We start from the raw sequence: 27,920 nt of genomic DNA, 5'->3' as shown, positions 1-27,920 counted from the left end.
AGGGATTAAGGTCCATTCCACCAGGAGAAAGGATGCAACTACAGCCTTGTCCCGGGGTGTCCCAGTCCAAGACATCTGTCAGGCAGCGATGTGGGCTTCTTAGCACACGTTCGCAAAATATTGCTGCCTTGATGGTCAGGTGCGCAGGGATGGACATTTTGCCCGTTCAGTCCTGCCAGACTTCTTAGTCTAGGATATGAGTCCGCAACCCACAGTCGGGATGGCATGGCTCTGGTATCTGATTCAAAGGTAAGGTATCTGCAGCTAGAAGTAGATTAGATGAACAGGTTACTTACCTTCGATAACACATTAACTGGTAGAGACTATCTAGCTGCAGGTTACTTACAGCCCCACCCATGCGTCCCTGCTTTGCAGACTGATATTGTAGGGCTAGGGTTGTCCCCTTTTTGATGGCCCTTGTTTTGCACACTACTACGTCAGTTACTTGGTGGCTCTGCGCTTCTGGCGTGGTAGGTATGAAAAGTACTGACGTCCGCACGCCTGGGTGGTGCCTATATAAGCACCGCGGCGACATTACCGACGCTGCCACCCAGCGCTGTGTACAAGAGGTATTGCTCAGCAAAAGTTTCCAGATCCAGCCCGACGCCTAGGAAATTCAAAGGCAAGGGATCTGCAGCTAAATAGTCTCTACCAGATGATGTGTTACCGAAGGTAAGTAACTTGTTCGTTGGTTACAAAGCTCTTTTATTCCAGAACGTTTTAAGTGCTTTTCACATTCTTAAGTTAATTTCCATGTCTTCCATCTCCTCTGCGGCCGACCTTGCTAGTGTGTGGGTCTCCTGCATTTCCATTTTCAGCTACTATCTAGCATCTTAATTGGAGCCAATTTTATTGCCCAATAATCAAACTTCTCTTGTCTGCTACAGCCCTCTGAATGTCAGCTTTTAAGGATTGTATATGTTCTGCCGATGTCCATCTTTATTTGCATCTTTGTAAACCCTTTGAGTAGGTTGGCCATCAGTAATAGCTGATCTTCTCTACCTTTTGCTGTGCACATAATGGCAATTGTGTGTTTGGGGTTGTGGGGGGCAGAGCTTTTTCTGATCTTTTCATGGGTCCATTTGGAGGGGGGGGGGGCTCATCTCTTATCCTGCCTCCTTGGTATAGCACTTGGAATCTCCCTGTTACATCATGTATGTCCTGTGTCCGTTTGAGGGCCCTCTAAAAGGACTAATTGTCACTGTGGAGATTATGATCAGCCTTTCCCACAGACTTCTAAGGATGTCCAAAATTGGTGCGTCCATGCAGTCTGCGATTTCCAATTTGGGCTATAGTGATGGTGCTGTGCCAAAGGGTGCAGTATTTACCTTTTTTGCTTTAAAAAGAAAGTTTCTTCCTTGATTCTTTTGGCAACGTGAGGTCCGAATCGCATTGTTCGAAATTTGTTTTTCTGGTTGGTACCACAATCCTATTCTGGCAAAGTCAGATACACACCATGCATTATCCTGTGCTTTCCCTATGTTAGCTTGGTACAGAACAGGCAGGCTTATTACTTAAGAGGCAATGTGTGAAGTATTTGCGCAACACTTCAAACTGTGAAAACACCACAGATATTTAATTTATTTATTTTTAATATTTGTAAAGCGCTGCATTTACCCGTAGGCGTCTTGGCGCTAAAAACCAATAATGACCAGGAAATGCGAGAGGGTACAACCAGATAAATGAACAGATGTGAGAGAAAAAGGAGAGGTTACTGAACGAACAACCAGGTTTTCAAGAGTTTGCGGAATTGAAGCAGTGTAACACTTTGTCTGATGTTAAGGGGTAAGGTGTTCCAGAGTCTGGGGGCCGCCACCAAAAAGCGTCGGTCACCCCAGCTAACTGTTTTGGTGCGAGTGGTTTAAAAAAAATTGCTTATTTTTATGAACCCAAGGAGACCAAAATGACAGCCAATAAGTATACCTAGAGTTATGAATTTTTTAAAGAATACATGGAAATGTAGTGCTGAAGCGCCAACCGGGAATATCTAGTCACTAGGGGTAAATCCAAAAGTTCAGGCCAATCATGACAAAGCACTGGTCAGATACAGGAACCGACCTTGGCCTGCTGGGAAAGTACCTGGGATACATTGTCGAGAAGCAAAGCAGCGATGCATCTGCGTCAAACTGCTGGATCAAAGGCAATGCGTTGTTGCCGAGCCACACAAATTGAAGGTTTGTTGCCAAACAGCAGCGTGTAGGCAATGTGTTGAACTGGAGGCAATGCGCTGCACAGTCATGACGTGAGGCTTGTGGTCCATGCAGCAGTGGTAAAGTGTCAAAGGGGATGCGCCGGTTCCGTTCTGTGCAATGTTGATGCATGGAATTTTAGCAGTTGCAGCACTTTATACCCAACTCCAAGGGCCCAGGACTGGATTGGCATCATTTGGCAGGACACGACTTGCAGCAAAGTCCATGTGCTGTTGCAGATTGATAAGTCTTCGATGTCCTTGAGAGTTAGAACAGGGGGGCAAGCTAGCATGCCCTTAAAGTCACTCTGGGTTCAAGTTGGATGGGCCCAGTCCTTCCTCAGCAGGGTAGATGGTAGCAGGCAGAACAGCAGTAAAGACGTTCTTTCAAAGCAGCAGTCCAGCAGAGTGACAGTCCTTGTAGGAGCACAGCAGTCCTGCCTCCTGGCAAAGTTATTCATAGGTCCTGAAGTGTCTGATTTGGTGGGGTCTGAGACCCAGTACTTGTACCCAATTGTGCCTTTAAAGTACACAGAGGTCCTCCCTCCTAGCTCTGGCTTCAGACTATTCAGGTGTTAGTTTCAGCTCCTCCCTTCCATCTTGCCCAGGATGGCCCATAAGGTTGAGGATGGCCGATCAGTCACACCTAAGCTCCCTTTGTATGTGGCTGTCTAGGGGGAATGCTCAAAGTCTGGAATTACTGTTAATCTATTTAACAACCCATTGTTAAATACAATCATACAGCTGTGAAAAACACACATTCTATAAATGGCATAATGATGTCAGCACAGATTTTTATTTGAAATATATCAAGTTACAATACATAAATAAAAAAAATGCAGCACAAGATAAGCAAGTACAGGGGACTCCCTTGATGCAAAGTGTTCCTAGAGAGGGGAGGTTTTTGACTTGTTCTCCTATTCTGGTTGACAGCTGACGCAGGACACTTCCATGATGCTCTCTTAGGTGTTATTCACCTCTTAGCTGTGTATTCCTAAGGGTTTTTATTGAAAATACTTGTAGTCCTTTACATTGAGTATCAAAATGCTGTTACTGTGGATTTGTTTAGGATATGTAGGCATATTTCCTATGGATTTAATCTTTCGATATTTAGGCTGTGAAATGCCGTTTACAGTTTTAGTCTTTATTTCGATTTTCAAATCATTAAAGACAACAGTACAGCAATAAGTTCATATTGCGGACCGTTAATTTCCACCATAAACTAAAGGTTCAAGCAGCTTAACCATACAAATGTTTTAGATTAATAAAAACAATATAAATCTCATAAAACCATAAATTAGTCCTTCCTGCTATACATTCATATTTCCATTTAAAAAAGGTGAAAATTTATAAAATCAGTTACATAAGAACATTTTTAATATCATCTTGGGACTAACATATATTTAAATATAACTACAATGGCTTGATTGTGAGAGGATTAACCCTTTACATATTAGCTGCATTCCGAGCTTTAGTAATTTTGCAGCGAATGCCCACATCATGCCCAAGAATTTCGCTAGGGCAATTATGGGCTCACTTGTGTCGGTCTTTAGAATCCTTAGTGCCTCTGTGCCCTCCCTAGTACCAAGGTTTAGACAGATTGGTTTGAGCCATCTGTATCGAGGGGCTTTATAGGCTGGACAGACAAAGAAAACATGTGCTCTGGTTTCCCCTCTCCAGTGGACATGTTGCATTTATCGTCATTTAGCTGGTGCCATTTGCAGGTGAGTCTTAATTGGAAGTGAGCCCACTCTGTATTGATGATACAGTTTCCTGTCGAGTGATACCGTAATGTAATCCCAATAAGGTTCGTAATGGTACTCTTGTTTGTTCTCCAGGAAATTCCTCGTCAAGGTTGGGACTCATGATGGATGAACAAGTTTCTTCCTAACCATATTCCAGTAGGCTATCTTGAACTCTTTCCTTGAAGGAAGAGGGTTACCTTCGGGGTTTTCCCATATACCATTCATCGCCATGTCGCTCAAGGTGGTTTTAATCTTTCTCAACCAGGAGATCTTACAGGAGGTGTTGGCCTGCCTGATTTCAAGCAGTGCACAGGCATACAGAGACAGCTCGGGTAGCCCATAATCATCTTCAAAGTGCCACAGGTCTGAAACGAGCGATATCCTCTAACTGGTTGCAACCCAGATCAAGATAGAGAGGCAACAGGGGCGTCTGGAGGTAGGGAAAGTAGGGTTCTGACTAACATATTCTGGGCTACAATCAGGGGTGTTAAATCTGAAAAGCCCCATAAAGTACAGCGGTACTAATTTTAGAATTGTAAATCTTCAGTACAGGAGCCACTGGTTTTGTATAGGACCATCTCTGCTCCTTCACAAGGGCGCCTGCCAGTTGGGCATGTTTAAGGGACATCTTGTTAACCTGGGGTATCCATTTAAATTTACTTTCAAGGGTTACTCCTAGATATGTAAAAACTTCAGTTTCCGAATCGGCTGCCAATGAAGCTTTCGAAGTAGAGGAGTGTGAGCGAGAAGGAAGATTGCAGATTAGCCGAGCACCAGTGTTCTGAACTATCTGCAACTTGGATAGCAGGGTATCGTTAACTGATGTCATCAGAACATTCCCATAGTCCAGACGGCCATAAATGAGACTGGACAAGTTTTCCTAGCACACTCTTGAAGCCATGGGAGGGCCTTTTTAAAGGAGCTTTATAACGCAAGTGGCATTAACTTTCTTTCAAGGAAAGTAATGGATATGACTTCACTCCAAGATTTTTCCGTGACTGCTTAGGTGAAGGGGCAGGGCCAAGTTCAGAAGGTCACCAGTTGGCAGACCAGTGCTAAGTCGCTTTGCCAAAAAGCATAATCTGTCTTGTCACTGTTTAATTGGAGAGAATTGCTAGCCATCCAAGCGGCGACTTCCCTCATGCAAATTTTGCTTTTCACTTTGTATGGATCGGAGCCAAATGAAATAAGGAGCTGGGTATTGTCAGCATACGACATGATCGCCACACCACAGGCTCTCACAATCTGTGCAAGTGGCACTATGTAGATATTAAAGAGCTGGGCTCGGGCACAAGCCCAGGGGCATTCCCTTGTTCATTTGCATTAGCTGTGACTTAGAGTCCAAGCAGACTTGTTGCGTTTGATTTGTAAGGAATTTGCAGAGCCAGTGTAGCGCCTTACCATGCGGCCTAGCTTTGTGAATGGAATGTGAGACAGTATCAAATGCTGCTGACAGATCCAGCATCACGAGCATAATTAGGGTACCTACATCTAGAGAGAGCCTGATATCGACCACATCCAACAGTGTACTCTGTACTGTGGAGCTCTCTGAAGCCAGATTGCAAAGAGTCTAGGATGTGGTTTTCCTCATGAAAAGCAACAAGTTGTTTATTGACACAACTTTCCAGAGATTTAGCTATTAAAGGTAACAGCAAAATCGGTCGATAGTTTGGGCAAACATTGGGAATTGCTGTATATTTGTTTTAAGCAGCAGAGATAGTAATGTGTGCTTCTATTCCTGGGGTGCTTTGGCTATAGTCCGAGAGATCTTCAACTGCAGGTGCTGGACAGGTTGTTAAACTAGCTGGTATTCTGGGAGGGCTGGGGTCCAGAGGTGAGCCAGACTTGGCGTGGGATTGCATATCCAACACCAGAGCAGTGTTTGAATTCGCTCAGGCTGCCCGTGATTGTAGAATGAGGGTGGTTTTAAATTGAAATTCCTCTGAGAGCAATCAGGGATAGCTGACAGATTCTTGTGTATTGACTCAAATTTGTCTTTAAAAAAAGTCAGCTAAATTATTACATAAATCCTGGGAGGCCGTGATGGTGGAGACACAAGCACAAGTTTTCACAAAGGTTTTTTTAATGCTTTATAAAGCTTAATTGTAGTTCTCTGCTTTCTCAATTGAAACTGCTAGGAAAGCTTTCCAGGCTGAACTAATCAAATTTTGATAAACTCCAAGCCTGGTCTGGTTTCTGCTTTTGTCCTTGAGGGATTTAGTGGAGCGCCAGCTGCGTTCAAGACTTTTGCATGTTGATTTATCTTGGCGCAGGGTGTCTGAATACCATTGGGCAGAACTTTTAAAAGAGACAAGGGATGATTTCCTGAGAGGTGAAATATAATCTGGGGAGGTAGTTAAAAAGTCACTATAAATTGACAGTGCAGTGTCAATCTGCAAAGGACGACAGTGAAGGGTTAAAATGGCAAATAGTCAAATAATGACCTGACCAGGTAATGGGCAGGAGAGAATCATGTTACTTACTCAACGGTAGTAAAAATGAGATCCAACGTGTGACCTGCCTTCTGTGTAGGGCCGAACACCATCTGTTTGAGTCCGAGTGATTCCAGATCCGCTAAAAGTTGGGATCATCACTTTTTTCACCATGTTATTGAAGTCACCCTAGGAACTTCTGAGAGGCCAAGAAATAAGGTGCAAATCTCAAGCCGCCCGGTACATAGTGTCGATGAGCTCAACCTTAAGGGATTTGTAAGGCGATGGCAATGACGTTCTGTCCTTCTGTCCTATCGGATCTGACCAGGGAATAGTGCTATGGCTAGTGAGATGCAGGGGATGGCAGAAGCACAAAGCCAGGTTTCCGTAAAGAAGCAATTTCATAGAATTGTCAACAAGAGTGAAAACCAAGGTAGTTGGTCTGATTGGAAGGTGTGCTAAGCAGGCTAAAGGGGAAGCTGTTAGAGGGGGCGTTTCCTCAAGTCTTGGCAAAACTGCAGGGGCGAAGCAGGATGATTTACAGTGCATGAAACGAGACCCACATGGAGTGGAAAACTTTGGTTGCAGCTTCAGGGAGAGTTTGGTGCTGCCCATCTAAATGTGTAATATTTAAATGCAGATAACCCTAAGACCAGGTTGAAAGAGGGTTGGAGAAAAATAGGCCGGGGTCCTGGAGAGGACGGGTGCTGACAGGCTTGCCTTTGGTGTGCCGGCTGCGCACGTCCTCTCCCTGCAGCTGTTTTTAAAGGTCTGTGTGCAGATGAAGCGTGAACCTAGACCGCTGTCCTGCTCAAAATGGCGGCGGTCCAGATGCACACAGGAAGTAAGGGCAGACTAACAGTCCAGCTCTGTACACAACAAACGGCACAACAGCTGTAGGGGACCGGGGAGCGGCCAGAGCAGGGCAGTGGAGAGGAGGAGGTTAAAGCACAGAGTGAGTAAATGAAATATTAATAGACCAGCTAACATAGTCCACTGGATAGAGGATGGGGTGAGGCCAAGGTTGACTGTTCCCTTCCCTACACAACAGTGGTCAAAGTAAGTGGTTAAAAATGATATAAAGCCGCACAGGCGGTAAGAAATACCCTCTCAGTAGGATGTGTGATCCGTTCTAAAATGGCCCCTGTGTAGTTGAGCAAACCTCGTGATCAATAAGTGGCTTGACTATCATACATGATGACTCTTTAACCACCCACCTTTATTTTATAAGACCGAGTTTGAGGGCGTTGTTGTTTGTATTACGGTGACTTTGTACATTGGATGCTGTTGAATACGCTTACTGCTCTGCACTTTAAACTCCTATTTTTATATGGTATTGGATCCATTTCAAGATGACACCTGCTTGTTTGATTATATCATGTGACCAGTAAGGGGTGTGTTTCAATTATGTGTGCACTCTTAGTGTGCCGTCTAACAGCTGAGTCTCGTACATGCTAACGGGGTACATGGGCGCCTCGACTGTGGTGCAATAGTGAGTATCACTGATCTGTGCTACATGCAGGCTGTTTGAAGATATGTGGTAGTAGACTCTTACAGATTTTAGACTAAAACTCAATCTGCAAATGGGAGCGTTATTGGTTATCTCCTTACATTAGCTTTGTGTGGTAAGATATTGGTTGTTCTGAGGCTGCCAGGTGTTTTACATACAGGCTTAATATGGGAGTTGGAACCAAGTGCAAGTAACCTGACCCCCCTTTTTTCCAAGGTAACTTCATCCTTTCTAGTTTTCCACGCCCAGGAGGTATTATTGGATCTCTGCGTACCACCCACCTTTTCAGTTAGTGCATGTTTATGGCACTTCTACTGTGTATGATTGAATCTGAAAGAAACGCGTTAGTTAGATTCCTCACCTTGGAATATCCCCAGGCGTCAGGCTGGATCCGGAAAGACTTTTGTATCAATAACCCTTGCGCGTCGGTAGGCGTCGTCTGCGGCTCCGCGTCCGTCATCGGCGTCGTGCGCCGGAATGATGTAGTCCGAGTACTAGACGCCGCCCTCGCGCTGACGTCAGTTCTTCTTTTTTCCGCGCCAGTAAGTGCCGATCCTGGAAGAGCTTACCCCTGGTCCATTTTTTGACTAACTTTTTTGACTTCTTTTGTTCTATCGACTCGACTCTGGTGCCGATAGGATGCCTGTTTTCAAGGCCTGTGACGCCTGATGTCGGTGACGGATCACCATCGCAGGTGCCTTTATTGCCTGGGGGCCGAACAAGACGCGGAGTCGTGCCTCGATTGCCAGGCCTTGACGTCGAAAGCTAGGCGGGAGCGGTCCCGTAAGCTTCGGCACTCGGCTCCGCGCCGCTCTCGGTCCCGGTCCAGGAGGTCCAAGGACCGATCGCGGAGCCGCAGTCGTCGTCATCTCGGTCTTCGGGTAAGTCGAAGCACCTGAAGTCCAAGAGACGACATCGCTCTTGGGACTCCCCTCGCCGGTCGCGTGACTCGGCTGAGGGTCCGGGTGGTCCCACCCCCACGGCTCCATCGGGAGTGGGACCATCCGCGTCCGTCCCCATACCCGCCGGTCCCTGGGACTGACGCGACTCCAGCGGAGGTCAGTGTCTTCCTCTCTGCAATGAGGGGCCTGGCTCCGCCGTTGACGCCTGTAGGCGCGCCTTCGGGCCCCGCAGGTTCGACTGGGCGACCTTGCGTTCCGGCGCCGTTGACGGCTCTGGGCCCGACGCCGCAGGTCCCCGAGGGATCCAAGCCTGGATCTCGGTTCGCGCTGGTTGACCTCACGACTCCTCTGTTGCCGACACCGGTTCCACCTCCGGCGCCGTCTCCGGACGACGCCATTCCCCAGTTCAGCCCCTGTCTGGACCCGACGCCGGTACGGCGCTGTCTGGCGCCGCACCCGATGTCGATGATGACCATTTCATCTACCGTCCGGCTCCGATCGTTCCTCCTGTTTATCAGGAATCGGATGACGGGGGCGACTGGGAGGGGTCTGAGGACCCTATGGCCCTTCAGGGTCAACTTGCACTGGACTGGGCAGACGAACTGGGGGATTCCAGTGGTCTGGACACTTCGCCGGACGCTGGCTTCATCTCTCCTCTGACTCTGGCCTCTGAGGAGGGTGCAGCTTTTTCAGTGGTGCTGCGCAAGGCGGCCGAAGCCCTAGGGCTGCAGTTGCCTGCTGTGGCCGTGAGGACTAACGTCCTCACAGAGGTCCTTCAACCGACAGCAAGCTCCACTGAGCCTCTGCTGCAGTTTTAAAGAAGCCCTCATAGACGTTCTGTAGGGCACTTGGTCCAAGCCCTCCACAGTTCCTCCTGTGGACCGGAACGTTGCCCTGCGCCAGCGCCCTGCTCCGGCGACCCCAGTTTCCTCTCCCAACACCCCACCCCTGAGAGTCTGGTTATCCAGGCCTCAACCTCCCAATCCTACTTCCCGTCCGCTCCTCCGGATCGGGAATCCAAGAGGTTGGAACAGTTTGGCAAGAAACTGTTCTCGTCCCTGAGTTTGTTGCTGCGGTCTTTAAATACCGCTTGCCTTTTGGACCGTTGTTCCCACTCTCTGTGGGATACGGTGGAGGATGTGCTGCCCTTGTGCCCGGTGGAGGTCCGGGCACGAGTCACTCAAGCACTTGCTGACGGTCGAGATGCAGCACGGCACGCCATACGGTGTGGACTTGACACCACGGACTCGCTGGGTCGGGCAATTTCCACCACGGTGGCGCTTCGGCGTCACGCCTGGCTGAGGTCCACGTCATTTTCCGGGGATGTCCAGAGTTCCATCATGGACATGCCCTTTGATGGCATTTGCCTTTTTGGTGAGAAGGCGGACAGTGCGCTGGCTCCGTTCAATGACTCCCGGGCCACGGCCAAGTCTTTGGGTCTTTCGGCCCCGCGGCCGCAAACTTCCGCCTTTCGTGGCCAAGGAAGGGGCGCCTCCTCATGTCCGCCCGGCCGCAGAACCAACCTGCACGCGGACGTGGATTCCACCGAGGCGGTACTGGAGGTCAATGTGCCGGTCAGTCCACATCCACCCCGGCAGCATCCGCCTCAAAGCCCTCCTAGTCCGAGCTTTCAGGCCCATTCAACCGCAAAGGGCGGCAGTTTGCCATCACCTGCTCCACTGGCGCTCCATCACGTCAGACAGGTGGGTGCTGCAAATCGTCCGAAGGGGGCTACTCCCTCCCCTTCGAGACGACCCCTCCAGCCATGCCACCGCTGAACCACCGTATGTCGGGGGATCATTTGCATCTTCTACGAGAGGAAGTTTCGGCCCTCTTGGCCAAAGAGGCCGAGCGCGTTCCTGGTCCAGAAGTAGGTCGTGGTTGTTATTCCCACTACTTTCTGGTTCCCAAAAAGGGCAAAGGGGGCCTACGCCCGATCTTGGACCTCAGGAGCGTGAACTCCTTCCTCCGGAAGGACCGGTTCAAGATGCTCACTTTAGCTCAGGTTCTGGCTGCCCTAGAGACTGGATGGTAGCGTTGGACTTGCAGGACGCTTATTTCCACATCCCGGTCCTGCCGGCCCACCGGTGTTACCTGCGGTTCACGGTGGGTCAGGAGCACTTTCAGTTCACCGTGCTCTCCTTCGGCCTCACCGGTGCCCCTCGGGTGTTCACGAGTCGCACCAGTGTCGGTCTCTTGCATGGCTCAGCGTCCCTGGCGGGGAAAGCTATGTATAAGAACTGACGTCAACGCGCGAGGGCGGCGTCTAAGTACTCCGTCATGCCGACGACTGACGCGGTGCCGCAGACTACGCCTACTGGCGCGCAAGGGGTGTTGCTACAAAAATCTTTCCGGATCCAGCCTGACGCTTGGGGATATTCTAAGGTGAAGAATCTAACTAATGTTTCTTACAGATGCATCGTTACCGAAGGTAAGTAACTTGTTCTTCAGTTCTCTTGATTGGATTCCCGCTAGTTGGGTGTTGGTCTGAACACGCCTCTTTTGGATTATTGATGGCATGTCTTGGGGGCTACACTTTTGAGTGTTGTAGTATATTGTGGGCGAGCGATGCACACAGTAGTTTGGTGTATTGTTTTCTTTCTTGGTGACTCTGTTTTGTGGTTTATCAGTATTTGTATGCTTTGTTCCTTGCTTACACGTCCTGAAGGGCTAATTGGAACGTTTTGGCCACCTGAGACTGAAACGTTGACTGTCTGTTAGTCCTGTTTAACATCATTCATTACATCATAAGGTGCACCATTCCATCTCAATGATTGATACATGGGACTGGATGTATAAACCTGAACAGTCAAGAGGACTTTGCGCTTCCCAGTTCATAGGATTGGATGTATATTGCCAAGGTTGTAGCGATTGTGTGGGAGGCTCCAGTGTTGCTGAATTGCCCTTTGTGCTTGCTTATCTTGTACTGCGTGTTTTTTTTTTTTTATTTTTTTTTTAAATGTATGTATTGTAACGTGATAAATGTGTTTACAACAGTTTGCAGTTCATGGGATATGTGAGATTTTTCTGATGATCATTGTATTGACCAATATATAGGTGTAAGTATAAATTCCCCCGGGAACACTATTTGTACATTGTGTTGCCCACTTTGGAGGAAGATTGGGTTGCCCTGTTGCATAAAGAATCTTTCTAAAGGATTGTGAAAGTCCTCTTTACCCGTAAAGCGGATTTATCATTACATTTCCAGTGGCCTGACCTATGATAGATCTCCTTCTCAATCAGGGATTACAGCTTATGAGGGTAAAAAGGAATTCCTAGTGTTCCCATATGAGAAGGGAGTTGTTTTCAATAAGAGATTCTTATGTTAAACAAAAATCATCGCATTCTGCCAGTATCTTAAGAGTTGTGAATGTGACTCCCATCAGACAAGATTACATTCGTAAGCACCATGCCCAAGATTACCAGGAGCGATCAGCTTACTGCATTGGGAGGGTTGCCAGCAGTAATGTAAAAATGATTGATTTTGTCATAGTGCCTCTTGAGTAGTCCAAGACCTCACTGTGGCATTTGTGCCTTGCCTTTATGAAGTACTAGTGGGACAAGCCAATCTTGGGAATCTGTTCGAGTAGTCTCTCCCATTACTTATGTAAAGTTTCTATTAATGACAGAGGCAAGCTTGATGCTGTGCTTCACTTTTTAATATTAGCAGCCATGTTAATCACAAAATACTTTATTTCCCATAACCTGGTAAGAAGTCAACAAAAAAATAGTATCCAATCAACTGTCAGACCTCACGAAAGTCCTTTGTATCTGTTGCTGCCTCCTCTCTCTTTTCCTGTGACCGAACACGAGAAACATTCAGTCTTGCTTTGACCCATCCGAATCCTAAGGGGTATAAACGTATGTAATGAAAAAACCGTACTGATAATCTCAAACAGTACACAAAGCTTGGCGCAAATTTAAATGGTAACTTAATCAGTCTATGGAGGAACACTAATGCTAGCAGAGGGAATCATTCAATCAGGTAACTTTTAAAACTTAACTACTCACCGGTAAGGCTCTCGAGGCTTGAGATGGGATGCTGATCTGCCGAAGGCAATATGGTTCAGTCGAAGAGCCAGGTCTTTAGGTCCTTCCTGAATTGAGGCCAGGTCTTTGCTGCGAGGTAGGAGAAGGATCTTCCTCCAGCCGTTGTCTTGCAGATATGTGGAACAGTGGCCAAGGTAAGATTGACAGAGCTGAGGTCTCTGGTGGGTGCGTGGAATGAGAGGCGGTGGATGAGATAAGCACGTCCCATGTCATGTATGGCTTTGTGTGTGAGGAGCTTGAAAGTGATTATTTTTTTTGACTGGGAGCCAGTGAAGGTGTCTCAGGTAACTGGTGATGTGACTGCGTTGGGGGATATTGAGGATGAGTCTGGCCGAGGTGTTCCGGGTAATGCCAGCGTAGAGTGCATTGCCATAGTTGTCTGCTGCTGATGAGTGTGTGGGTTACTGTCTTTCTGGACTTGGTAGGATCTACTTGAGGTGTAACATGTGGAAGCAGGGTGATGAGATGACGTTGATCTGGCTGTTGATGGTGAGCAAGGAGTCCAGGATGATTACAAGGTTTCGTTCGGGGAGGGGGCAAGATCTGTGGGCCGCCAGGAGTCGTCCCAGGCAGACCAGGTAGAGCCCAGGATGAGAAATTCAGTCTTCTCCAGGTAGCAACAGCCTTCTTCCTGTTTTGTAAGTTGTTCTTGGCGACTGGGCTTGTTGGTGAAGGAGAGTATCAGCTAGGTGCCGTTGGCGTAGGAGACTACGTTGAATCCGTGGTTGTGGACGAGGGCTGCGAGGGAATGTCTAAGCATACCAACCTCTTTATGATCATTTCATCCCTAGGTAGGTATAATAAAGATTGAGCTGGGTGGGCTAATACTTGCCTCTGTCCTTTAATAAAATTTACATTTTCCATTACGATAGCTAGGAAATTTCTCATTCTATGTTAGGAACAGGGGTGAGGATTATGCTGGTTTAAAACTTTTCCACAACCAGCAATGATGGGGACTGGCTTAAAATAAATTAAAATCTTTTTAAAGTGGAATGCGAAAAACAGTTGCCTCATTGAGTATATCCTCCAGGCGAGCCCCCAGAGAGAACACCTGCTAGGCCATGGCACCTCTAACTGAATGAGCAGCATATATTTGTGTTAATGCCAATCTCTTGCATAGCTCCTCAAACCCATCTGGCGATGGTAGGGGAGGAGACTGCCGTATTAGGCTTCCAAAGGGCAATCGGAAGTTGCCTATAACAATGTTGGCGAATATCTGATGTCATGGTCTTGTAGCTCTTAATACACTGTACCCCACACAATTTTGGTGAATTTGGAAAGGAAGTGTAAGAGTTCACAGGTGAATTGCATTTCATACGTCTGGAGATATGGAAAGTAACCCTGTCTAGGATAAATACTCTACCGGTAACGTTGAGTACTCTCACATTGGAGACCCTTTCACACAAAACCAAACTTAAAAGGAGAACCAGCTTAGCAGATATCACTTTCCTCGAAAGGTAGTTGTTGACTGCTTTGACAGGAAAAGGTTCAGGACCTTGTTTAAGTCCCCTAGTTCCGAACAATGAGGCTCTGACGGAAGGGATAGTCGAACGCTTCACAGGACCTTCCTCATTAAAGGATGATTACACCCCACACCGGGTGATCACCCACAGGTGTGTAACCTGCCATTATCTCCAACCTGAAATTATTGATAGATCTATGGGCCAGACCCTCAGCGGCCAGGGAAGCGAGGAAATTTAAGATATGGACAATGTCTGCCACCCCCCCCCCCCCCCCCCCCCCCCCCACCAGATCCAGTGTCATTGGTGACACCAACCCAACCATCTAGTCCATGCGATTTATACCGCTTGGCTGTACTGTTGACACATCATAGCTCAAAAGCCCCAGGACTTTCTAACAATCCTGTAATCCTCCATGCCATAAGAAATATGGACCCCTCCAGCACCAGATGGTGGTGATTCCTCTCTGGTTCCCGAAGGAGGTCCGGAAAGAGGGGTAGAAAGATTATAAAATCCCAAGAAAGTTACAGAAGAATTGGATATCGGTCTTGTCATCTCTAAATCAGGGTCACTAATGCTATCTCTGCCTTTTTTGCCTTCGTATCTGGGCCTATAGGTGCATTATCATGGCAAAATGAAGGGGGGGGGTAGGCGTACCCCCTGTGCTAGTTCTGGAGAGTAGTTCACGTGGCTATCCCTTCAGTTTATGGCCAGGTCCGAGAAGGTTTAGGAGTGCATACCTCCTAGTTGATTTATGTAGCGCACAGTTACTACATTATCCATTTTGAGGAGGACACAACAGTTTGCTTGGTCCGCCACCGGACTTAGTAGGAACCTGCCAAATGTTCTTGGCATTTGATGTGCAGAGATTGTGAGAGGACCATCTTGCTCCGGTGGAGAATTCCCCACATTGTGCAAACCAACCCTTGCCCCTGGTGTCTGATTTGATGATCAGGTCCGGAAGAGAGCTTAATCTCGCTTGTTCGTTCCACGGATCCATGTTGGCCAGCCACCACTGTTTTTTCTCCCGTGCTTCCTCTGATAAGGGGGCCACCTGAGAATAGGTTAGCCCCCTCTGGAGATGAAAGGCCTTGCGCTGCTGAAGAGCGCAATAGTGAAGAGGCCCTGGAAAGTTGGTCTGAATCTGGGAAGACTGGGGTCCCACCAATGACTGGTTTGTCCGCCATGCGGTGCAACTCTTGCCTGATCTTGTTCATTTTCCTGGAGGGAAGACTGAGGATGGCCCGCACCAAGTTACTACAAAGCCCAGAAACACCAGAGATTAAGAGGGAGTAAGGGCTGACTTCTGTTGGTTGAGGATGAGTTGTCAAGATTCCAAGAGATCGACTGCCATCTGCAGATGCTTGGAGAGGGTCCAGTGTCACTGGTCTATCAGAACGGTTGTGTAAGTAGACAGATGCCAGCACCCCAAGTCCTTAGGAACTCTACCACCGGGCACATGACCTTGGTAAAGCACCATTGGTCGAGAAGACGGGCCGAAGGGGAGAGTGGGGAACTCCAGTCTTCCCCACCATTGAAACTGGAGGAAACTGCAGTGGAGAGGGAAAAAATCTGGATGGTCCTAAGTGTCATTGAGGTAGAGACACACCATCCAGTCGTTGACCTGAAGGAGATCCCTCAGAAGGTGGATCCCTTCCATCTTGAAGTAGTGGAAAAACATCCATTTCTTCAGGTTGATAACTGGCCTTTTGGCCGCCATCCCTCTTGTCTACCTAGAAAAAGGTTACTGAAGAAACCTACAGGATGAGATGCCTGCACCGTGGCACCTTTGAGTAATTCTACTACCTCTGCATCTACCAACTTGGCGCCTACTTCGGAGAAGGCCATTGAGGGAGAGGTTCCGATTGGGAAGGAGAGCTATAAAATTCTTTATAGAACCCCTGCATGGTTTGGAGTACCCAAGAGTTGGAAGTGAGAGCTGCCGAGTTGCGAATAAATACCGACAGGCTCCCTGGCACTGCGGTGGGAAAAGATGAACACTTGCCTTGAGCGGAACCATGGTTGCCACTGCCTCTGTAGCTGCCCCTTGAACCCCGATATCGGGTATTCTCTGGTGGGATATATTTTTTTGAATTTAAAGCCATCCTGGTTCTGTCCTATTCTATTGGTGTAGCCCAGCTTATAAGGTGACAAGATTGACCCCCCAGTTTGTGGTCCATCTTTGAGGAGCGAGCAGTGCTTCTCAGTCAAGATGGCAGTTTTCGTTCACCCAACAAGATAATGGCCCTCTGGGCCCACCCTGACAGTACCTCTGGCAAGATCAGGGTTCCAGCCACTTATGCGTCCTCGGCCAGGTCCAAAATGCAGGTAAGCTGTCCAGTAAGATGAAGAAACTTGTCCTGGCAAGCCCGCCAGGACCTAGCAATAGACCTCTTTGGTTACAAATGTATTTCCCCAGGAAGGTGGCCATGTGGTTGTCTGTCTGGGGTCCGTGCTACCTTATGACCCAGAGATGGGCGGGGGCATTCCGGCCAAAGGTAGTTGCAGACCTCCCCTATCTAGAGGCTTGAGGTGCCTTGCAATGACAGACCGCGAGCTTGGCTGCTTGCACCCATTCCATCGATCTGGGGTGGGGTGGAGGCGTTGATCAGGGGCAAACGCATCTTGAGGTCCCTTGGGTATCGTCGCTAGGTAAGGTGGAAGAGGAGACCCCCTGGTGGGACCTTGACTACTGCTCCACATTGGAGCCTGAGGGTGTATCTGTCCTGGAGGCTTGGGGGGCGGGGGGGGGGGGTGCTAGGACTGGGGGCTGGATTGGCATGTAAAGGGGACTGCGCAGACTGGTTGTAGCCCAGAGGGTCCCGGCTGTAGGTGGGGGAGTTTATTGCAAGGGTTGGACTCTCAGAGGCGTCCAGATCGACGCCTAGGAAGGGTTCTCTTTTGCACCTTGGGGGTCAGCGCAGGCTGGTGAGGTTTCGCCGGAGGTAGAGGGAGCAGGGCCAGAGGCTGTTTTCCATCCCTGGAAGGGGTTAAAAGTGCTCAGCATACTGCAGAGGCTTCTGCTTGGAGGGCACCACCACCTGAATAACCACCTTAATATAGAGGCGTCAATCACCTTGCGCAAGTGGTAGTCAATGGGTAAGTGGGTAGCCTCATCCTCTTCTGTAATGGTCTCTTCTATGTCCTTCATTGTGAATAGTGTTGTATTGGGGTTGACCAAGAGTAGTAATGTATGGTACTGGAACTCCTAGGCAGACTCTGGGCATAGTAATGTGGTCGGGTGGGGGGGTCTCCCAGCCAAGTATAAGCGACCCCAATGGGCCAGTGACCAGTCTGAGCCTACAAGACACCACTAGCACCCATATGTATTGCAAGGGTTAATGTTTTATGCCTGGGCTGGTGTACAGTGTGAAACAAACTGTTATACCCTACTCAATTGTATAACATGTATTCCAGCCCTGCTGCTTCTAACTGAGTGGATGAGTGTTGGCAGTTAGAGATGGGCTGAGCAGCTAGGCAGGCTGCTCCTGGTGGGGCTGGTACCACACTAGGCTGGCTGGAGTCAAGACAGATGGGACCTGTACTGGAGACTGAATAAAGAAGACTAATAATACCTCCTGGCTCCAGGTGTCTATCTTCATAGATCACAACACAAACCTTTCAAGAGTTGAAGCATAACGGGTACCGACCCAAAATCAGGAGTGTAATGCTTAAGGCTTATGGGGTAACAGTCAAATGCTACGGAGCTCCCGGTCAGCTGTGCTGCATCTGATGTGCCTCTGGGGATTAGCGTGCCGACTCGGAAGGTGAGACACAATGTGCGCATACACACTGCGGTGCCTTCTGGTGGCCGGAGGCCCACACAGCGTTGGCCCCCAGCGCCAAAGTGTGCAATCGGCTGAGAAAACTGCCGCTGAGGAGCGTTTCCACAACCGTTCTGTAAGGGAAAAAGTCTGTAACTAAAGCAGTTGGCAATTGAGCATACAAAATGTGAAGAAAATATCAAATAGTGATATAAAAAGTGTCCCAGAGGCAGAAAGCACTAATTTCTGCTGCAGGAGCAGTGAAGAAAGAGGAGGCAACAGACTAAAGACTATCGTGGGGGTCTATGTCGCAGTTAATTGGACTTTTTATTGTTGACTTGTTTGCATGCTGTATGGGAAATTGCAAGTCTTTTGTTAACATGGCTGCTGATAATAAACTGAACAAAGTACAGCATAATCCTCCGGGTATGTGGAATTCCTATAGCCCAACACCCAGGACATTGTTTGCGGTCAAGGGCAACAAGTTTTCATGTGTATTTTGTCCTTGGGACAAGCAGGCCCAACCCCCTGCTGCACAGACCCTTTGGCTGCCAGTTTGCAGTCCCTCATTAGAAGTCCGAGGTGCACTGTCTGCAGTTAAGGTAATATTTTTGTCCAATGCTGTTCAAAACTGTATATACGGTTTATTAATTGAAAGCCTTTATTAGGGTGAGCGCTGACTGCACTACTGACAGTGGATCCAGTTTAAAAATGTGCCACACGTTTTCAAAGTTTAGCAATATGAGGCTATGTATATTGCTCCCAGAATGCGCTCTGATTTAATGCAAATATATTGATTCTTTGCTTTCAAACAAATGTTCATAAATAGAATAAAAGCAGGAAAACACAATTTCGCCATACGACTGTAAAATTTCAGGAACCATTTCTTTGGGGCATCATTTAGTTAAGTGTTGATGCATGCTAGTATTTCCCAAAATATTCATATTGGAAAATCGGTGTAACCAGTTTCAATAAGATTATGGGAAACAAAAATAAACAAGCATTGGCAGAGCCAGTAGGTCTGAAATTGGTTGTCAGCTTTTTAGTTTTGTCAGTGTGACTTGTTTTGGCATGGTTTTTGTAAACCATATAACAAAGTAGACCCAATCTGATCACACGGCAATTCTTTAAATTTACTTTGAGAGTGGGAATGGAAGTTTTCTATTTTCTTCCTCAACAATCTCTTAGCTGAATTTGGAGAATTGTCCCTCCTCACAATGGCGGTGTATTTTATTTTAAAACAAGAACCAAAGTTAACAGTCACTGGGTTCCCAAAAATATATACCCCATGAAATCACAGGTGTATAAACCACAACCATGTGTCAAAAATGTGATAAAAGTGCAAGGACAAGGTAGCACCTCAAGTGCGCACCACCAGTGAGCTTGCTGGTTAAATATCACCAGTTATGCCCACATTTATCATCATAGGTCGCTACCTTGTAAAACAAAAAGGTGTCCAGAAAACCAGTGAACTTGGTGAAAATGTCACCGCATCACACACTACAACCCCGTATTGTTAAAATTGAAAAAAACTCACAGCAAACCACTTTATTCACAACTCGTGGGTTTAGTCAAACTAAAAACATACTGCCTGTTAGCAGACCAAATTATGTTGGGCCGACATTTTTCATTGCCTGTCTATTGTGGCAATTTCTTCAGGGCACGAGGACTTCGTCCACCTTAAGTGGACCCTTGATAAGAACAACCAGTGACTGTGTAAACAAAAGGGAAGGTTCTTGGATAAGAGCACTTAAAGCCAGAACAGAAAACAAAAATGCAAAGCATTCCACCTCTATACCTTTAATTGGAAATCAACATAAAATATCTAATTATCCTGTAATAGCCAAGGCCCCTCGTGCCAGCTATACACCGCGTCCCAGGCACTACCCCGTCTTGAGTAGTCCTGTTTCTTAAAAGGACACTTATGTTGTCATTCTTCTGTAAGGCAAAAACAAGTTTTATCACCTCCTTATGTGTATCACTATCACACACATCGGGAATTTAGTCGCTTCAACCAGACATTCCCCTTTTGCTCTCCTGTATGGTTTATTCCGTCCCTTTTCTTTTCCCTTCTGAGGTAATTTTCACCCGAAAAATCTTATATCCGTATGTTTCCATCTCAAACATAACATGTTCACATTGGCGCAATATATCAATCCTATGTGACTATGTCCTTCTTTAAAACTCAGAACTCGCTGGTTACAATCGGAACGAGACTATGACATAAATTCTTAACCTCCAACCATTCAAAGTCGCCACCTCTCTTCGCTCCTCAATAATTCTAACCGAATCACACCGTTCTTTCCCGGTCACAGGATTGCGACGGTCTTGCCGCTTAATTTTCACATGGGGAGCTTTGTCTCATTTCGCGCTGGCAACGAAACGCGGTCCTCATTATTTAAAACAACCGGTACAGTGTCTCCTCCTGACGCACTATGTGCCAAATCACGTGACGGACCCTGTTCCACAGGCACCATCTTGAAGTGGATACATGATTAAATCACCAATGTTCTATATTGATAAACTGCGTTTTGACCATCAAAAAAGACAATATAGAACGCCATTACACCATGATCTTAACTTATTTGACCTCTCGTTTATAAAATCAATTTCAACGTTCACAATTCATATTTTCAAAAGTACGCTGCCGTCAGAAGCTCAGTGTTAAACCTAACGTGCACACTTTTTAGATCTCGCTGGCGTTGCAGCGCGAAGCGCTGCCGCCAATGAGACTATTGTTGCCGTGTTTACTCCCAAGGGAGACAGACCTGGGCACGAGCCGATTCTGGTCTGGGCACGAGCCGATTCTGGTCTGTGAACGCGCTTCACAGTGGAACAGCTTGTGCGCGTTCATTCCAGTTGAGTGCTTGTCTCCGGAAGACGTGCTGCGCATTATAGTTGAGTGCTCCAGCAGCCTGGGGCGCCTGTCGACAAGCTGTGCTAATTACTGTGGGGTCTCATGCTGTGATAATTCTGACTTTCTGTGTTGTGATCGGGAGCAGGCGTATTACTACCGCCATGCTTTCATTAGTCATAAAAGCTGCATGGCAAGCGATAATTAGGGCGGCATGTATTGGGACATTTTTAGCAATTACTTTGTTTACTTGGTGCTATTAGTGATATCTTTCGTGCATCCAATGCTCTATTTAAACGTGCAAAAACCAAAGCAAATGATGGACGGAGTGTTGAACATTGCAAGCACTCACCCCCAGTCAACTGATCTGGGTTTAATCCATCACCGTTCTTTAGCCCACTCTGCCACCCCAGTTCAGACATGGCCATATGCAAATCAGTCTGACCCTGTGCCTCATGGGAACAGTCCAGCCCGATTCAAGCAAGCCTGGCTGAAGACGGCTGAAATGCCAGAAACCGGTCCTAGGAAGCTTGTTTCCGGTCCAGGGAAGGCATGGCTTGGCAGTTCGGGCTGGACTGTTCCCATGAGGCACAGGGTCAGACTGATTTGCATATGGCCATGTCTGAACTGGGGTGGCAGAGTGGGCTAAAGAACGGTGATGGATCAAACCCAGATCTGTTGACTGGGTGTGAGTGTTTGATTGGTTCTGATGCTCGGTACATCACCCCCCCCCCTTTGTACCGCTTTGTTCGCCATAAGTTGGCAGGGTATGCTCAGACGTGAGTCCCTTGCTCACTTTGCCACTGGATTCAAGCAAGCCTGGCTGAAGACTGCTGAAATGCCAGAAACCGGTCCTCGGAAGCTTGTTTCCGGTCCAGGGAAGGCATGGCTTGGCAGTTCGGGCTGGACTGTTCCCATGAAGCACAGGGTCAGACTGATTTGCATATGGCCATGTCTGAACTGGGGTGGCAGAGTGGGCTAAAGAACGGTGATGGATCAAACCCGGATCTGTTGACTGGGTGCGAGTGTTTTATTGGTTCTGATGCTCCGTCCATCACCACCCCCTTTTGTACCGCTATTTAAACATGCAGCACTGAACATTTTCAAAGAAGGCGAATCAGCGACATTCATTGGAGACACGACCTATTTGAAGACGCTTGTTTTACTGGGGTAAGTTCTGTGAACTTTTTAGTATATTTACTTTATTATAGTATAACTGGCAGGGTTGGCTAAATTATGCGAGACAAGGAAAAATATGCAGGAGATGATGGTATGAGGCAAATGTGGCAAATGTATAATTATGCGTACACCATATAAAAGCAAGTTGCAAAATGTCCGTTGTTGGGCGGATGGGTTCACTGTGCTGTTGCGTCGCCTGTAGGTGTCGTTTGAGTGCATGTGACTAGCTGGCGACATGTCCTTTTACTGTTACTTGCCTTTGCACTTGTTTTTTTTTTTTTTTGCATATATATATATATATATATATATATATATATATATATATATATATATATATATATATATATATATATATATATATATATATATATATATATCTCACGAACTCAACCCGAAGTTTATTGGAGCGCTTTACACGAGCACCGTATTTACATTACACATTCAGGCACGGGGAGATTAAGTGATTTGCCCAGAATCACAAGATGTTGATTTGACCTCTGGGCTCAAACTCTGGTTTCCAGCACCAAAGTCGGCAGTTTAGCCGACGGACCACATCCTCGCCCTTGCCCTGCTGATTTTCAGGGACGTCTGCTGTCTTTACAAGGGTCGGGTTAACTATGACTCCGCTGCCTGACCTGCAACAGATCTGTTAGGTGTTTGTATTTATTTTTTATTTTTTTTCATTTAGCGCAAACTCAATCCGTAGGTATTGGAGCACTTTACATGTATTCCACATCCATTATAGAAGGACACATTCATGTTTGGTAGGTACGTGGATGTTAAGTTATTCATAACCGGTGGAGCCAAGGCTGGTCTCTCTACCTCTGTGACTCCGGTTGCTGCTCGTGCCTCGTGTATAGCTGGTTTTCCTAGTTATCTGGCGAATACAAAAGCGGGCTTTGCTGTGTTTCTGTTTAAAGGCTACACATAAGGGGCTTAACTGATCGAATTGTAACCAGCTGTCCAACACAATACCGGCAGAAGGGCTCAGTGAGACGTACACTTAAGGGGCAGAGGTTACACTCCCGGCAAGTCTGCTTCAGCCTTCATTCTTCCGAGGTGGATCAATTGAATACCATTGATTGGGTAGTAGTTATATCTGTTAACCGAGCGTAGAAATGGAGCAAATTTAATACGGAGGGTTATTTGAAAAGTATAATTTTTTTCCAATGTGCCAGATGAATTGGTCTTTGTTCTTGGGACTTATAAGAATCTTGTAGTGTACATCAGGCGTGTCAGGTGTCTTTGGAAAACTAGCACCTTTTTGTGATATTGTGGTTGCATGATAGTTTCACATTATAATAGTGGGGTGTCGGATGTCAAACCTCCTTTCCGGGTGTTGGTCTTTGCCAGCAGTCATCACCTACTGCAAAGACCTGCTTTTTAAAATGTATATCACCTGTCCACCTCCTTCCGGTACTCCCCTCAATAGTGCTCCCTCTCCCTTTCATTTTCACCCTTCCAGCCTCTCTTCCCCCGTTCTCTCTCGGTCTGCCATTTCTCTCCATGCCCCCATTTCTCTCTCCCTGTGCCCCCTTTCTCTCTCTCCCTGTACCCCCCTTACTCTCCATCCCATTTTCCTGTGACCCATAGCTTTGGCTGTAGGTGAGTTGGCACAACTCCTGTGAAGTGTCTCTAGATTAGGTGGCACGTGCCCCTGCTGGGACCATGGTCAGGCGTTTGTTACACAGAAAACCACGTCTCCGTTAAACTGCAGTTTGAGAGTATTTTTGGTTGTGTTTATTTACTGTACCAAATGAATCATTGTGGAACCGGGAATCTTATGCCAGAGCATCCCAGGAATCCAAAAAGTAAAACTAAAAAAACACATTTTGGAGAAAAATCATGTGATGTTGCAGAAATCGCTTCATCTCTTAGTGGTGTTTAATGTAGGTTCATTTACAAACCCCAGCCATCATATAAGTTCTCTGGAATGCCTTAGACCTGGCAGAGTCTCTTAATGCCCATGAGCAACAGTAAAGAGCATGTTCACCGCTGAAGAGGGACCACTTTACCATTCATCCCTTTGTGCCTGCAAACAGAGCTGACCCCTTCACCAGCTGAACAACATTTGCACAAGCGTCGCTGACACCCCGTACTACAGATTTTTTTTGTATTCATTTTTTTTTTAATTGCATATGATGCCCCAATCCAAGTACATTTGTTGTGATCGGTAGTCCCTGTCCCCTGCTATACATTCAATCGTAAATTTTTAGATCCTGTTTTTTGTATTTTTATTCATCCATTCACACCTTTACGTTAAAATAGCCATAGCTTTACTGTACAGTTGCTAGAATAGCTTATATTATGGTAGTGTAATTTTTAAATCACTCCACTGCAAACAAACACTGATAAACACTGCCATTTACAATGCCAGTAGCTCCAACTGCAACAAATGCGAGACCTATTGCATTGCAAATGCTTGTTTAATTACAGAAACCATGTAATTGGTATTAATTCATAAAACATCACCGGTCCAATAATTTCTCTTTAATGCCAACACCCACTGACGCTTGTATTAAGTCATTTGAATTCTAATGAACAGGGAGTGCCCCCGAAAATAGATACTTAAATAGTACGTGGGATGCATATCGGACAAACTACTTTGGAAATCAATCCTGTATGCAATTGTATAAATACCACACTTGCTGCCCTCACCTTTATAACAAACATTGGCAAAAGCAAAAATTGGTTTTGGTCTCAAAGCACACACTTCCCCAGTAGTTACTGGCACTGAACAAAATTACTTTGTGTGCCGATATGTTCCTTGTGAAAGAGCAGAATGCTGTCACTCACAGTAAAGCCATCAGATACACGGAGAGAGAATTATAATAAACACAAACGGTCACAGTCCATGCCTGACCAAATTAGGGGCCCAATTATTAGTCTCAAGTGCACCCATGGTATATGTCCTTGCATTAAGTGCAGCTATACAGCTTTCGTAAAGTTCCAAGAATTTACATAAGTAGGAAAAGAAATAGTACTATAAAATATTTGTGAACTGTGTTTTAGCATGAGCAAATAAGCATGTGTAATTTGCTCATGTGAAAATCTGTGTTTGCAAGTTCACTTTCCCTCCAACCACTTTTTTCCCCAAATTTGGAAGAAAGTTTGCGTCTGCCATTGTCGGGAGTAAATTTCCAACATTTCTCAGTATGGGTAAAGATTAGAGAAGAGTTGTTGAAAACCCTTTACCATGCAAGTTAGTAGGTTTGCACCGACTCAAAAGGGCATGCTAACCCTGGAACTACTGCTTACCACTTCCTTCAGACCCAGTATGTAGATCTGTGGAAACGTGGTAACATAAGGGGATTGCAAGTATTCAAAAACTTCTATGGTATGAGCCCTGGCATAATCAGAGAGGCTATATCAGAGCACTTCTATTATGAGATTGCTGCCATAATTTGTTGCCGCACTACATGGCGCAAAAGGGACAAGTGGATTTTGTTACAGGACAAGTGGGTTTATGAAGCAACCTGCCCCATGGACAAGTAGATATTTAAATAAATTCCACACCCATGAGCCTCATCTCCAGTCCTGACGCAGAATTCAAAGCAGTGGGTAAAAGATTTGACTAGTTCTATAACATTTGTACCATGCATATTGTAGGAGGCTGGCTTGGTATCTGGTGCTCGCTTATGTAAGTGTAGCATCCTGCACTAATTCAGGCCACCCTTATGGTGATTTTAGTGGTCTTAGCCAACCTTAGAAAGCGCTCTGTGGTAGTTGTAGAGAGCAACCTTCGGGCTTAGTCCAGGAGGAGTGTAAATCAGCGTGTTTCACCAAAACACTATCTTATGGTATTGTTTAGTGAAAAAGAACCACAGTGTAGTTATAAAAAATATATGTATTCATTAACAGTATATCCTACCCGGAGATATGTGCACAATACTTTGTCGATAGAATACTTAAGTAGCACGGAATACCCAGTGGTCTCCTGGGTGAGACCAAACCATATACTAAAGTAGTGGAATGTGAACCACAACTTAAGTCAAGAGTGTACCCAGAAGACTTAGAAGAGTCTGGGACCCACGGAACCACCCAAGGTGAGTAAACAGGAACCCCACAGAGGCCGTGGGCAGAGTGGGAACACCGCGTACTCAGTGGAAGTCTATGGGTAAGTTGCTCTTGCAATTTTAAAGAAGGACCCATCAGAAACCCTGTGGAAGACTGAATGTTGGAGAGCCACCCCACCCATGGATACCTACGAACCAGGATGCCTACACCAGGGAAGCTGGGTTCATAGGTGTAAAGTTGTGTCGGAAACATCAGTCTTCCCCAATGTAGGACTTGAGGAAGATGCCACTGGTGCAGAAGGTGAAAGTGTCCAGAGGAGCCCAAAGGTGGATTCGATATGAGAAGTACCTGCAAGCCGAGGGGGCCGAGTCTATGCACCTCGAGTGACCAGGAGGCACTACAATACGAATGCCCACTGAAAGCAGGAGAATTGATGTTGCCCTTCGAGTTACAGCTGTACTGACCAGGCGTTGCTGACATAGAGCGGGAGCCGTGCAGGAGCTGTCCCATGTCTGATGTCAAAAACCAGGGGGTTGATGTCCGGCAGAGGCACCAACAAGCCTTGGCAGCGGCAAACCATGTAGTTCAAGAAAGGTGTAGTGTCGGGGCCTGCAAGAGTAGGCAAGTCAAAGCAGGCGCGAGCAAGCCGGGGAGCCCACGGGAGCCAAAGAAGATCCACAAGAATGGAGGCACAGGAGCCGCAAGAGGACCTCTAGCAGCTCACCAAAGGTTGAAGGCCCAATGTGCAAAGGATGCGGCGCAGATGAAGATCATGGTTGCAGGAGATGTTTGAGGCTGGAGCATCTTGGAGCCCGAAGATCTCTGGTGAAGTCAACAAGCTTTGCCAACGGCAATTCAACGCGGTGCGCAGGGGTGCTGCTCCAGTGGTTCAGACGAAGAATACTGGCCTCCAACTTGCTAGGAAGACAGTGTAGATCCACCACCTATGTTGCTGAACCTTTCCGAGTCCATAGGAGCTTGGGAACAGAAGACCAGTCAGCTGGGTTGGGGGTGCCTGTAGATGCAGGGAAGGGACTACTTCACTTCAAGAGATTCCTTCAGGTGTCTTGGATGCCCACAGGCCTTGTGAGGAACCTGTATGGAGCACAGACTATGCTGAAAGGCTGGCAGGATGATTGGACTAGGAGCAGCAGGAGTCTTCCCAGTTGCAGTTTCGAAGTCCAGAGTGCCCAGACGGTCAAAGATTAAGTAGTTTCGGATCTGAATCCTGTCCCACAACTAATCTAGGGACCCACCCACAGGTGAGTCCTTAGGTACCCTAAGGAAAGGGTTGGAAAGATTCAGGGGTCCCTCCCAGGGGTGGGGCTGGACAGTGGGGAGGATACTCCCATGTCCTTTGTCCAGTTTAGAGCCAGAGCGGGAGCCAATGTTTCCCTTAACTGCTTTGAACTGGAGTATGCAAGGATGTGCCCTTCAAGCAGTCTGAGTGGCGCTGGCAAGCACCCCCACCCTGTCTCAATACACCAAGTCCTGCCTGGGAGGTGGTAGCACCTCCCTGTGATAGGAAACCTATTGTCCTGCCTTCCCCTGCTCGAGCTTGGCTCTGCAGCATGAGGGCAGAATTGTGTCCCTGGTCGGCAGCACCCAGAGCTTGCTGTCTGGGTATAGGAGACTGGCCCGGGAGCCCAGAGGACCTCCCGGAGGAGCTTTACAGTGCATTAAATCATACTTCCCACGGTTTATGGTGTGGGGGTATGCTTCCAACATGTTTGATACCAAACACTACAGGGTTTGTTACAGCCAGTTTAGAGATGGCCATTGCGTAATTACGCATGGCCACTACATATCGTAAAGGCTG

At 47.0% G+C, this 27,920-nt stretch overlaps 1 protein-coding gene across 2 annotated transcripts in view; it reads left to right on the top strand.

Moving 5' to 3' along the window:
- The window catches only part of CDK1 (cyclin dependent kinase 1), a 109,212-nt gene that overhangs the window by 18,949 nt on the left and 62,343 nt on the right, over positions 1-27,920 (top strand). The window lies entirely within an intron of this gene.

The sequence above is a fragment of the Triturus cristatus genome, chromosome 1_2 (assembly GCF_964204655.1).
Source record: "Triturus cristatus chromosome 1_2, aTriCri1.1, whole genome shotgun sequence".
In the NCBI taxonomy this organism is placed as follows: Eukaryota; Metazoa; Chordata; class Amphibia; order Caudata; family Salamandridae; genus Triturus; species Triturus cristatus.
Note: the sequence above shows the minus strand (reverse complement) of the source record. Positions and strands in the feature narration are given on the sequence as shown.